This window comes from Ranitomeya variabilis, chromosome 4 (assembly GCF_051348905.1).
Source record: "Ranitomeya variabilis isolate aRanVar5 chromosome 4, aRanVar5.hap1, whole genome shotgun sequence".
NCBI lineage: Eukaryota > Metazoa > Chordata > Amphibia > Anura > Dendrobatidae > Ranitomeya > Ranitomeya variabilis.
Window position 1 is genome coordinate 48,673,017 of NC_135235.1, and position 12,661 is coordinate 48,685,677.

Sequence of the window (12,661 nt, forward strand, 5' to 3'; positions counted from 1 at the left end):
TGCATCACTGTATACGCTGTGGGAGCCAGGCTATACAGCTGCCCTGGGTGCTGGCTCCGCTGGCCTGTGCCTCCATGCACTCAGCCAGAGCAGGCCTCTGCTCTGCACACCAGCACACACCAGACTGACACTGTTGTGCACCTCACAGACCTGACACACCCATACCTATTACTGCAGGGCTTTTAAACACACACAAACCTGTGGCCTTCAGCCACATGGAAAACCCAGACCGGAAATCCGTGACTCTCATGCACACCTATGGACTTCATCCGTCTGCATGCACAACCTGGGGAGAACACAAAGTGACCCCTACCTGTGACCCAAGTCACTGCCTCACATTGCAATCACAGCTACACCTGCAACTGCCATGCACACCTATGGACTTCATCCGTCTGCATGCACATTCTGGGGAGCACAAACAGCGCCCCCTAGGTGTAACAGAGGCCACAGCCTCACACTGACAACGGTGACCAGAAAAATGCCCACATGAAAAATGCCCACAGGAAAATTGCCCACAGGGCAGAAGAATAATATATAATTATAGGTGATATGCTCTGCAGGACAGAGAATAGCAAAGAGATATAGGTTAAATGCTCTGCAGGACAGGGGGATAGTATGCAGGTATACGTGAGATGCTCTGCAGGGCAGAAGAATAATATAGAATTATAGGTGAGATGCTCTGTAGCACAGAAGAATGTCGACAAAAATTGCCCACATAAAAAACTACCAACAAGTTTATTAAGAACAGTTTATTAAGGAGTTCTAATAACAACAATAACTTAAGTTTATTAAACAATCATTGCACACCTGCAAATAATTAGCTGCCGGGTGAGTGTCCTTGACTTCCATGGGCTCCATTGAAATACAATACAGCACAACACAGGCAGCAAAGAAAATGCAGGTTCTACAGGTTCGGTTCACTCATCCCTAGTCCTAGAGAACCTCCTCACCTCCCACTCCCGTCTCCAAGACTTTACACGTGCTGCGCCGATTCTTTGGAATGCATTACCTAGGTTAATACGATTAATCCCCAATCCCCACAGTTTTAAGCGTGCCCTAAAAACTCATTTGTTCAGACTGGCCTACAGTCATTAACCTAACCATCCCTGTGTGGCCCATTCAAAAAAAAAACCAAAAACATAATCAGGTTCCTCGCATCATGTTCTCATACACTTTATGCAGTTAATAGCCCTCTGTGTCTGTACTGCTACATACTTAGGCAGTTAACTGGTTCATGCAGCTTTACATGAACACCCGAGCCTTACACTATGGCTGGTCCGAATCACTAAAGCAATTGTTACCATCCACCTCTCGTGTCTCCCCTTTTCCTCATAGTTTGTAAGCTTGCGAGCAGGGCCCTCATTCCTCCTGGTTAGAGTTGAGCGACTTTCATTTTTTTAAGATCGAGTCGGGTTTTGTGAAACCCGATTTTGTCCAGAGTCGAGTCGAGTGCAGTCGGCCGATTATCGCTAAAAGTCGGGGATCGACCGAAACACGAAACCCAATGCAAGTCAATGGGGAAGCATAGTCGGCAGTGAGTGGAGGCCAGGAAAACACCTACAGTGCCCATTTTAATGCCAAAAACATCCATTCTTGTTTCTGAAGCTTGTCAATCTTAATTAACTTTATAATAATAGTTGGGCATAGGGAATTGGGGGTCATTTGGCAAAAGTTGTGGGGGGAGTAGGGCCGGCTCAAGTTTTTCGTGGGCCCAGGAAATGCGGACTACGTCACGGCGGTGTTGCAGGGAAAGGTAAGTATTTCAAGGTTGCAAGTGCTGTGATCCTGAGCAAGCAGGGGGGGCCCACTCGTTCGCATTGGCACTGGCACAGGGCCCCTCAAAGTACAGCGATGTGTGTTTGCATGGCGGGGGCGCCTCCCACCAGCAGCGACACTTTTGCGTACTCTGAGGGGCCCTGTGCCAGTGACGTCGCCAACGAGTATGCCCCCCCACCTGATGAAGGAACCTGCACTTTCATCTGCACCTTCCTCTCTGTCCCTGTGTAAGGTGGTATAACATGCGGGAAGGGGAACCTTACTTTCAGCAGGGTCAGATTCTGGCTGTGTAGAGTATAAGGGGAATGTAGTGGTCTAGGTCAATGTACCAGCAGACTCATCTAGCAGTGGCTGGGCAATGGGCAGGATGAGGAGGAAACAGATATAGGGCCAAAGAATAAAGTAGGCTAAATGCAGTTCAAAATTGGTAACAGGACTAAACAGGCGGCATTGCTTTGTTCAGTGGAGTAGCAAACCCAAGAGCAGCAGACACTGTTTCAAGGGCATAACCACACTAGTAGGCCAAATGCAGTTTAATATCTGATAGTATAGGGCGAAAGCCAGAATGTGGAAGCTCAGCTTTGTTCAGTTGAGGACAACACCAGGCAGGGGCAGACAGACACCTTTAGTAGGCCGGAACAGCCAATTGCATTTTTAAAAATGGTAATTTGGAACTGAAGGTTGAAGCTCAGCTTTATTCAGTTGAGGACAACACCAGGCAGGGGCAGACAGACACCTTTAGTAGGCCGGAACAGCCAATGGCATTTTTAAAAATGGTAATTTGGAACAGAAGGTAGAAGCTCAGCTTTATTCAGTTGAGGACAACACCAGGCAGGGGCAGACATTCACCTTTAGTAGGCCGGAACAGCCAATTGCATTTTTAAAAATGGTAATTTGGAACAGAAGGTAGAAGCTCAGCTTTATTCAGTTGAGGACAACACCAGGCAGGGGCAGACATTCACCTTTAGTAGGCCGGAACAGCCAATTGCATTTTTAAAAATGGTAATTTGGAACTGAAGGTTGAAGCTCAGCTTTATTCAGTTGAGGACAACACCAGGCAGGGGCAGACATTCACCTTTAGTAGGCCGGAACAGCCAATTGCATTTTTAAAAATGGTAATTTGGAACAGAAGGTAGAAGCTCAGCTTTATTCAGTTGAGGACAACACCAGGCAGGGGCAGACATTCACCTTTAGTAGGCCGGAACAGCCAATTGCATTTTTAAAAATGGTAATTTGGAACAGAAGGTTGAAGCTCAGCTTTATTCAGTTGAGGACAACACCAGGCAGGGGCAGACAGACACCTTTAGTAGGCCGGAACAGCCAATTTTTTAAAAAAACAGCAGTTAGTAAGAGGCAGAAGGTAGAAGCTCAGCTTTATTCAGTTGAGGACAACACCAGGCAGGGGCAGACAGACACCTTTAGTAGGCCGGAACAGCCAATTGCATTTTTAAAAATGGTAATTTGGAACAGAAGGTTGAAGCTCAGCTTTATTCAGTTGAGGACAACACCAGGCAGGGGCAGACAGACACCTTTAGTAGGCCGGAACAGCCAATTTTTAAAAAAAACAGCAGTTAGTAAGAGGCAGAAGGTAGAAGCTCAGCTTTATTCAGTTGAGGACAACACCAGGCAGGGGCAGACAGACACCTTTAGTAGGCCGGAACAGCCAATTGCATTTTTAAAAATGGTAATTTGGAACTGAAGGTTGAAGCTCAGCTTTATTCAGTTGAGGACAACACCAGGCAGGGGCAGACAGACACCTTTAGTAGGCCGGAACAGCCAATGGCATTTTTAAAAATGGTAATTTGGAACAGAAGGTAGAAGCTCAGCTTTATTCAGTTGAGGACAACACCAGGCAGGGGCAGACATTCACCTTTAGTAGGCCGGAACAGCCAATTGCATTTTTAAAAATGGTAATTTGGAACAGAAGGTTGAAGCTCAGCTTTATTCAGTTGAGGACAACACCAGGCAGGGGCAGACAGACACCTTTAGTAGGCCGGAACAGCCAATTTTTTAAAAAAACAGCAGTTAGTAAGAGGCAGAAGGTAGAAGCTCAGCTTTATTCAGTTGAGGACAACACCAGGCAGGGGCAGACAGACACCTTTAGTAGGCCGGAACAGCCAATTGCATTTTTAAAAATGGTAATTTGGAACTGAAGGTTGAAGCTCAGCTTTATTCAGTTGAGGACAACACCAGGCAGGGGCAGACAGACACCTTTAGTAGGCCGGAACAGCCAATGGCATTTTTAAAAATGGTAATTTGGAACAGAAGGTAGAAGCTCAGCTTTATTCAGTTGAGGACAACACCAGGCAGGGGCAGACATTCACCTTTAGTAGGCCGGAACAGCCAATTGCATTTTTAAAAATGGTAATTTGGAACAGAAGGTTGAAGCTCAGCTTTATTCAGTTGAGGACAACACCAGGCAGGGGCAGACAGACACCTTTAGTAGGCCGGAACAGCCAATTTTTTAAAAAAACAGCAGTTAGTAAGAGGCAGAAGGTAGAAGCTCAGCTTTATTCAGTTGAGGACAACACCAGGCAGGGGCAGACAGACACCTTTAGTAGGCCGGAACAGCCAATTGCATTTTTAAAAATGGTAATTTGGAACTGAAGGTTGAAGCTCAGCTTTATTCAGTTGAGGACAACACCAGGCAGGGGCAGACAGACACCTTTAGTAGGCCGGAACAGCCAATGGCATTTTTAAAAATGGTAATTTGGAACAGAAGGTAGAAGCTCAGCTTTATTCAGTTGAGGACAACACCAGGCAGGGGCAGACATTCACCTTTAGTAGGCCGGAACAGCCAATTGCATTTTTAAAAATGGTAATTTGGAACAGAAGGTTGAAGCTCAGCTTTATTCAGTTGAGGACAACACCAGGCAGGGGCAGACAGACACCTTTAGTAGGCCGGAACAGCCAATTTTTTAAAAAAACAGCAGTTAGTAAGAGGCAGAAGGTAGAAGCTCAGCTTTATTCAGTTGAGGACAACACCAGGCAGGGGCAGACAGACACCTTTAGTAGGCCGGAACAGCCAATTGCATTTTTAAAAATGGTAATTTGGAACTGAAGGTTGAAGCTCAGCTTTATTCAGTTGAGGACAACACCAGGCAGGGGCAGACAGACACCTTTAGTAGGCCGGAACAGCCAATGGCATTTTTAAAAATGGTAATTTGGAACAGAAGGTAGAAGCTCAGCTTTATTCAGTTGAGGACAACACCAGGCAGGGGCAGACATTCACCTTTAGTAGGCCGGAACAGCCAATTGCATTTTTAAAAATGGTAATTTGGAACAGAAGGTTGAAGCTCAGCTTTATTCAGTTGAGGACAACACCAGGCAGGGGCAGACAGACACCTTTAGTAGGCCGGAACAGCCAATTTTTTAAAAAAACAGCAGTTAGTAAGAGGCAGAAGGTAGAAGCTCAGCTTTATTCAGTTGAGGACAACACCAGGCAGGGGCAGACAGACACCTTTAGTAGGCCGGAACAGCCAATTGCATTTTTAAAAATGGTAATTTGGAACTGAAGGTTGAAGCTCAGCTTTATTCAGTTGAGGACAACACCAGGCAGGGGCAGACAGACACCTTTAGTAGGCCGGAACAGCCAATGGCATTTTTAAAAATGGTAATTTGGAACAGAAGGTAGAAGCTCAGCTTTATTCAGTTGAGGACAACACCAGGCAGGGGCAGACATTCACCTTTAGTAGGCCGGAACAGCCAATTGCATTTTTAAAAATGGTAATTTGGAACAGAAGGTTGAAGCTCAGCTTTATTCAGTTGAGGACAACACCAGGCAGGGGCAGACAGACACCTTTAGTAGGCCGGAACAGCCAATTTTTTAAAAAAACAGCAGTTAGTAAGAGGCAGAAGGTAGAAGCTCAGCTTTATTCAGTTGAGGACAACACCAGGCAGGGGCAGACAGACACCTTTAGTAGGCCGGAACAGCCAATTGCATTTTTAAAAATGGTAATTTGGAACTGAAGGTTGAAGCTCAGCTTTATTCAGTTGAGGACAACACCAGGCAGGGGCAGACAGACACCTTTAGTAGGCCGGAACAGCCAATGGCATTTTTAAAAATGGTAATTTGGAACAGAAGGTAGAAGCTCAGCTTTATTCAGTTGAGGACAACACCAGGCAGGGGCAGACATTCACCTTTAGTAGGCCGGAACAGCCAATTGCATTTTTAAAAATGGTAATTTGGAACAGAAGGTAGAAGCTCAGCTTTATTCAGTTGAGGACAACACCAGGCAGGGGCAGACATTCACCTTTAGTAGGCCGGAACAGCCAATTGCATTTTTAAAAATGGTAATTTGGAACTGAAGGTTGAAGCTCAGCTTTATTCAGTTGAGGACAACACCAGGCAGGGGCAGACATTCACCTTTAGTAGGCCGGAACAGCCAATTGCATTTTTAAAAATGGTAATTTGGAACAGAAGGTAGAAGCTCAGCTTTATTCAGTTGAGGACAACACCAGGCAGGGGCAGACATTCACCTTTAGTAGGCCGGAACAGCCAATTGCATTTTTAAAAATGGTAATTTGGAACAGAAGGTTGAAGCTCAGCTTTATTCAGTTGAGGACAACACCAGGCAGGGGCAGACAGACACCTTTAGTAGGCCGGAACAGCCAATTTTTTAAAAAAACAGCAGTTAGTAAGAGGCAGAAGGTAGAAGCTCAGCTTTATTCAGTTGAGGACAACACCAGGCAGGGGCAGACAGACACCTTTAGTAGGCCGGAACAGCCAATTGCATTTTTAAAAATGGTAATTTGGAACAGAAGGTTGAAGCTCAGCTTTATTCAGTTGAGGACAACACCAGGCAGGGGCAGACAGACACCTTTAGTAGGCCGGAACAGCCAATTTTTAAAAAAAACAGCAGTTAGTAAGAGGCAGAAGGTAGAAGCTCAGCTTTATTCAGTTGAGGACAACACCAGGCAGGGGCAGACAGACACCTTTAGTAGGCCGGAACAGCCAATTGCATTTTTAAAAATGGTAATTTGGAACTGAAGGTTGAAGCTCAGCTTTATTCAGTTGAGGACAACACCAGGCAGGGGCAGACAGACACCTTTAGTAGGCCGGAACAGCCAATGGCATTTTTAAAAATGGTAATTTGGAACAGAAGGTAGAAGCTCAGCTTTATTCAGTTGAGGACAACACCAGGCAGGGGCAGACATTCACCTTTAGTAGGCCGGAACAGCCAATTGCATTTTTAAAAATGGTAATTTGGAACAGAAGGTTGAAGCTCAGCTTTATTCAGTTGAGGACAACACCAGGCAGGGGCAGACAGACACCTTTAGTAGGCCGGAACAGCCAATTTTTTAAAAAAACAGCAGTTAGTAAGAGGCAGAAGGTAGAAGCTCAGCTTTATTCAGTTGAGGACAACACCAGGCAGGGGCAGACATTCACCTTTAGTAGGCCGGAACAGCCAATTGCATTTTTAAAAATGGTAATTTGGAACAGAAGGTTGAAGCTCAGCTTTATTCAGTTGAGGACAACACCAGGCAGGGGCAGACAGACACCTTTAGTAGGCCGGAACAGCCAATTTTTTAAAAAAACAGCAGTTAGTAAGAGGCAGAAGGTAGAAGCTCAGCTTTATTCAGTTGAGGACAACACCAGGCAGGGGCAGACAGACACCTTTAGTAGGCCGGAACAGCCAATTGCATTTTTAAAAATGGTAATTTGGAACAGAAGGTTGAAGCTCAGCTTTATTCAGTTGAGGACAACACCAGGCAGGGGCAGACAGACACCTTTAGTAGGCCGGAACAGCCAATTTTTAAAAAAAACAGCAGTTAGTAAGAGGCAGAAGGTAGAAGCTCAGCTTTATTCAGTTGAGGACAACACCAGGCAGGGGCAGACAGACACCTTTAGTAGGCCGGAACAGCCAATTGCATTTTTAAAAATGGTAATTTGGAACTGAAGGTTGAAGCTCAGCTTTATTCAGTTGAGGACAACACCAGGCAGGGGCAGACAGACACCTTTAGTAGGCCGGAACAGCCAATGGCATTTTTAAAAATGGTAATTTGGAACAGAAGGTAGAAGCTCAGCTTTATTCAGTTGAGGACAACACCAGGCAGGGGCAGACATTCACCTTTAGTAGGCCGGAACAGCCAATTGCATTTTTAAAAATGGTAATTTGGAACAGAAGGTTGAAGCTCAGCTTTATTCAGTTGAGGACAACACCAGGCAGGGGCAGACAGACACCTTTAGTAGGCCGGAACAGCCAATTTTTTAAAAAAACAGCAGTTAGTAAGAGGCAGAAGGTAGAAGCTCAGCTTTATTCAGTTGAGGACAACACCAGGCAGGGGCAGACAGACACCTTTAGTAGGCCGGAACAGCCAATTGCATTTTTAAAAATGGTAATTTGGAACTGAAGGTTGAAGCTCAGCTTTATTCAGTTGAGGACAACACCAGGCAGGGGCAGACAGACACCTTTAGTAGGCCGGAACAGCCAATGGCATTTTTAAAAATGGTAATTTGGAACAGAAGGTAGAAGCTCAGCTTTATTCAGTTGAGGACAACACCAGGCAGGGGCAGACATTCACCTTTAGTAGGCCGGAACAGCCAATTGCATTTTTAAAAATGGTAATTTGGAACAGAAGGTTGAAGCTCAGCTTTATTCAGTTGAGGACAACACCAGGCAGGGGCAGACAGACACCTTTAGTAGGCCGGAACAGCCAATTTTTTAAAAAAACAGCAGTTAGTAAGAGGCAGAAGGTAGAAGCTCAGCTTTATTCAGTTGAGGACAACACCAGGCAGGGGCAGACATTCACCTTTAGTAGGCCGGAACAGCCAATTGCATTTTTAAAAATGGTAATTTGGAACAGAAGGTTGAAGCTCAGCTTTATTCAGTTGAGGACAACACCAGGCAGGGGCAGACAGACACCTTTAGTAGGCCGGAACAGCCAATTTTTTAAAAAAACAGCAGTTAGTAAGAGGCAGAAGGTAGAAGCTCAGCTTTATTCAGTTGAGGACAACACCAGGCAGGGGCAGACAGACACCTTTAGTAGGCCGGAACAGCCAATTGCATTTTTAAAAATGGTAATTTGGAACAGAAGGTTGAAGCTCAGCTTTATTCAGTTGAGGACAACACCAGGCAGGGGCAGACAGACACCTTTAGTAGGCCGGAACAGCCAATTTTTAAAAAAAACAGCAGTTAGTAAGAGGCAGAAGGTAGAAGCTCAGCTTTATTCAGTTGAGGACAACACCAGGCAGGGGCAGACAGACACCTTTAGTAGGCCGGAACAGCCAATTGCATTTTTAAAAATGGTAATTTGGAACTGAAGGTTGAAGCTCAGCTTTATTCAGTTGAGGACAACACCAGGCAGGGGCAGACAGACACCTTTAGTAGGCCGGAACAGCCAATGGCATTTTTAAAAATGGTAATTTGGAACAGAAGGTAGAAGCTCAGCTTTATTCAGTTGAGGACAACACCAGGCAGGGGCAGACATTCACCTTTAGTAGGCCGGAACAGCCAATTGCATTTTTAAAAATGGTAATTTGGAACAGAAGGTTGAAGCTCAGCTTTATTCAGTTGAGGACAACACCAGGCAGGGGCAGACAGACACCTTTAGTAGGCCGGAACAGCCAATTTTTTAAAAAAACAGCAGTTAGTAAGAGGCAGAAGGTAGAAGCTCAGCTTTATTCAGTTGAGGACAACACCAGGCAGGGGCAGACAGACACCTTTAGTAGGCCGGAACAGCCAATTGCATTTTTAAAAATGGTAATTTGGAACTGAAGGTTGAAGCTCAGCTTTATTCAGTTGAGGACAACACCAGGCAGGGGCAGACAGACACCTTTAGTAGGCCGGAACAGCCAATGGCATTTTTAAAAATGGTAATTTGGAACAGAAGGTAGAAGCTCAGCTTTATTCAGTTGAGGACAACACCAGGCAGGGGCAGACATTCACCTTTAGTAGGCCGGAACAGCCAATTGCATTTTTAAAAATGGTAATTTGGAACAGAAGGTTGAAGCTCAGCTTTATTCAGTTGAGGACAACACCAGGCAGGGGCAGACAGACACCTTTAGTAGGCCGGAACAGCCAATTTTTTAAAAAAACAGCAGTTAGTAAGAGGCAGAAGGTAGAAGCTCAGCTTTATTCAGTTGAGGACAACACCAGGCAGGGGCAGACAGACACCTTTAGTAGGCCGGAACAGCCAATTGCATTTTTAAAAATGGTAATTTGGAACTGAAGGTTGAAGCTCAGCTTTATTCAGTTGAGGACAACACCAGGCAGGGGCAGACAGACACCTTTAGTAGGCCGGAACAGCCAATGGCATTTTTAAAAATGGTAATTTGGAACAGAAGGTAGAAGCTCAGCTTTATTCAGTTGAGGACAACACCAGGCAGGGGCAGACATTCACCTTTAGTAGGCCGGAACAGCCAATTGCATTTTTAAAAATGGTAATTTGGAACAGAAGGTTGAAGCTCAGCTTTATTCAGTTGAGGACAACACCAGGCAGGGGCAGACAGACACCTTTAGTAGGCCGGAACAGCCAATTTTTTAAAAAAACAGCAGTTAGTAAGAGGCAGAAGGTAGAAGCTCAGCTTTATTCAGTTGAGGACAACACCAGGCAGGGGCAGACAGACACCTTTAGTAGGCCGGAACAGCCAATTGCATTTTTAAAAATGGTAATTTGGAACTGAAGGTTGAAGCTCAGCTTTATTCAGTTGAGGACAACACCAGGCAGGGGCAGACAGACACCTTTAGTAGGCCGGAACAGCCAATGGCATTTTTAAAAATGGTAATTTGGAACAGAAGGTAGAAGCTCAGCTTTATTCAGTTGAGGACAACACCAGGCAGGGGCAGACATTCACCTTTAGTAGGCCGGAACAGCCAATTGCATTTTTAAAAATGGTAATTTGGAACTGAAGGTTGAAGCTCAGCTTTATTCAGTTGAGGACAACACCAGGCAGGGGCAGACAGACACCTTTAGTAGGCCGGAACAGCCAATTGCATTTTTAAAAATGGTAATTTGGAACAGAAGGTAGAAGCTCAGCTTTATTCAGTTGAGGACAACACCAGGCAGGGGCAGACAGACACCTTTAGTAGGCCGGAACAGCCAATTTTTTAAAAAAACAGCAGTTAGTAAGAGGCAGAAGGTAGAAGCTCAGCTTTATTCAGTTGAGGACAACACCAGGCAGGGGCAGACATTCACCTTTAGTAGGCCGGAACAGCCAATTGCATTTTTAAAAATGGTAATTTGGAACAGAAGGTTGAAGCTCAGCTTTATTCAGTTGAGGACAACACCAGGCAGGGGCAGACAGACACCTTTAGTAGGCCGGAACAGCCAATTTTTTAAAAAAACAGCAGTTAGTAAGAGGCAGAAGGTAGAAGCTCAGCTTTATTCAGTTGAGGACAACACCAGGCAGGGGCAGACAGACACCTTTAGTAGGCCGGAACAGCCAATTGCATTTTTAAAAATGGTAATTTGGAACTGAAGGTTGAAGCTCAGCTTTATTCAGTTGAGGACAACACCAGGCAGGGGCAGACAGACACCTTTAGTAGGCCGGAACAGCCAATTGCATTTTTTAAAAATGGTAATTTGGAACAGAAGGTAGAAGCTCAGCTTTATTCAGTTGAGGACAACACCAGGCAGGGGCAGACAGACACCTTTAGTAGGCCGGAACAGCCAATTTTTAAAAAAAACAGCAGTTAGTAAGAGGCAGAAGGTAGAAGCTCAGCTTTATTCAGTTGAGGACAACACCAGGCAGGGGCAGACAGACACCTTTAGTAGGCCGGAACAGCCAATTGCATTTTTAAAAATGGTAATTTGGAACAGAAGGTTGAAGCTCAGCTTTATTCAGTTGAGGGCAACACCAGGCAGGGGCAGACACTGTTAGTAGGCCGGAACCAGCAATGTGTTTAAAAACAGCAGTTAATCAGAGCCGGAAGGTAGAAGCTCAGCTTTATTCAGTTGAGGGCAACACCAGGGAGGGACAGAAGCCGTTAGTAGGCCCTAACCACCATTTTGTTTTTTAAAAAACACTTAATGAGAGCCAGAAGGTTGAAGCTCAGCTTTATTCAGTTGAGGGCAACACCAGGCAGGGGCAGACACCGTTAGTAGGCCGGAACCAGCAATGTGTTTAAAAACAGCAGTTAATCAGAGCCGGAAGGTAGAAGCTCAGCTTTATTCAGTTGAGGGCAACACCAGGGAGGGGCAGAAGCCGTTAGTAGGCCCTAACCACCATTTTGTTTTTTAAAAAACACTTAATGAGAGCCAGAAGGTTGAAGCTCAGCTTTATTCAGTTGAGGGCAACACCAGGCAGGGGCAGACACCGTTAGTAGGCCGGAACCAGCAATGTGTTTAAAAACAGCAGTTAATCAGAGCCGGAAGGTAGAAGCTCAGCTTTATTCAGTTGAGGGCAACACCAGGGAGGGGCAGAAGCCGTTAGTAGGCCCTAACCACCATTTTGTTTTTTAAAAAACACTTAATGAGAGCCAGAAGGTTGAAGCTCAGCTTTATTCAGTTGAGGGCAACACCAGGCAGGGGCAGACACCGTTAGTAGGCCGGAACCACCATTTTGTTTTTTAAAAAACACTTAATGAGAGCCAGAAGGTTGAAGCTCAGCTTTATTCAGTTGAGGGCAACACCAGGCAGGGGCAGACACCGTTAGTAGGCCGGAACCACCATTTTGTTTTTTAAAAAACACTTAATGAGAGCCAGAAGGTTGAAGCTCAGCTTTATTCAGTTGAGGGCAACACCAGGCAGGGGCAGACACCGTTAGTAGGCCGGAACCACCATTTTGTTTAAAAACAGCAGTTAATCAGAGCCGGAAGGTAGAAGCTCAGCTTTATTCAGTTGAGGGCAACACCAGGGAGGGGCAGAAGCCGTTAGTAGGCCCTAACCACCATTTTGTTTTTTAAAAAACACTTAATGAGAGCCAGAAGGTTGAAGCTCAGCT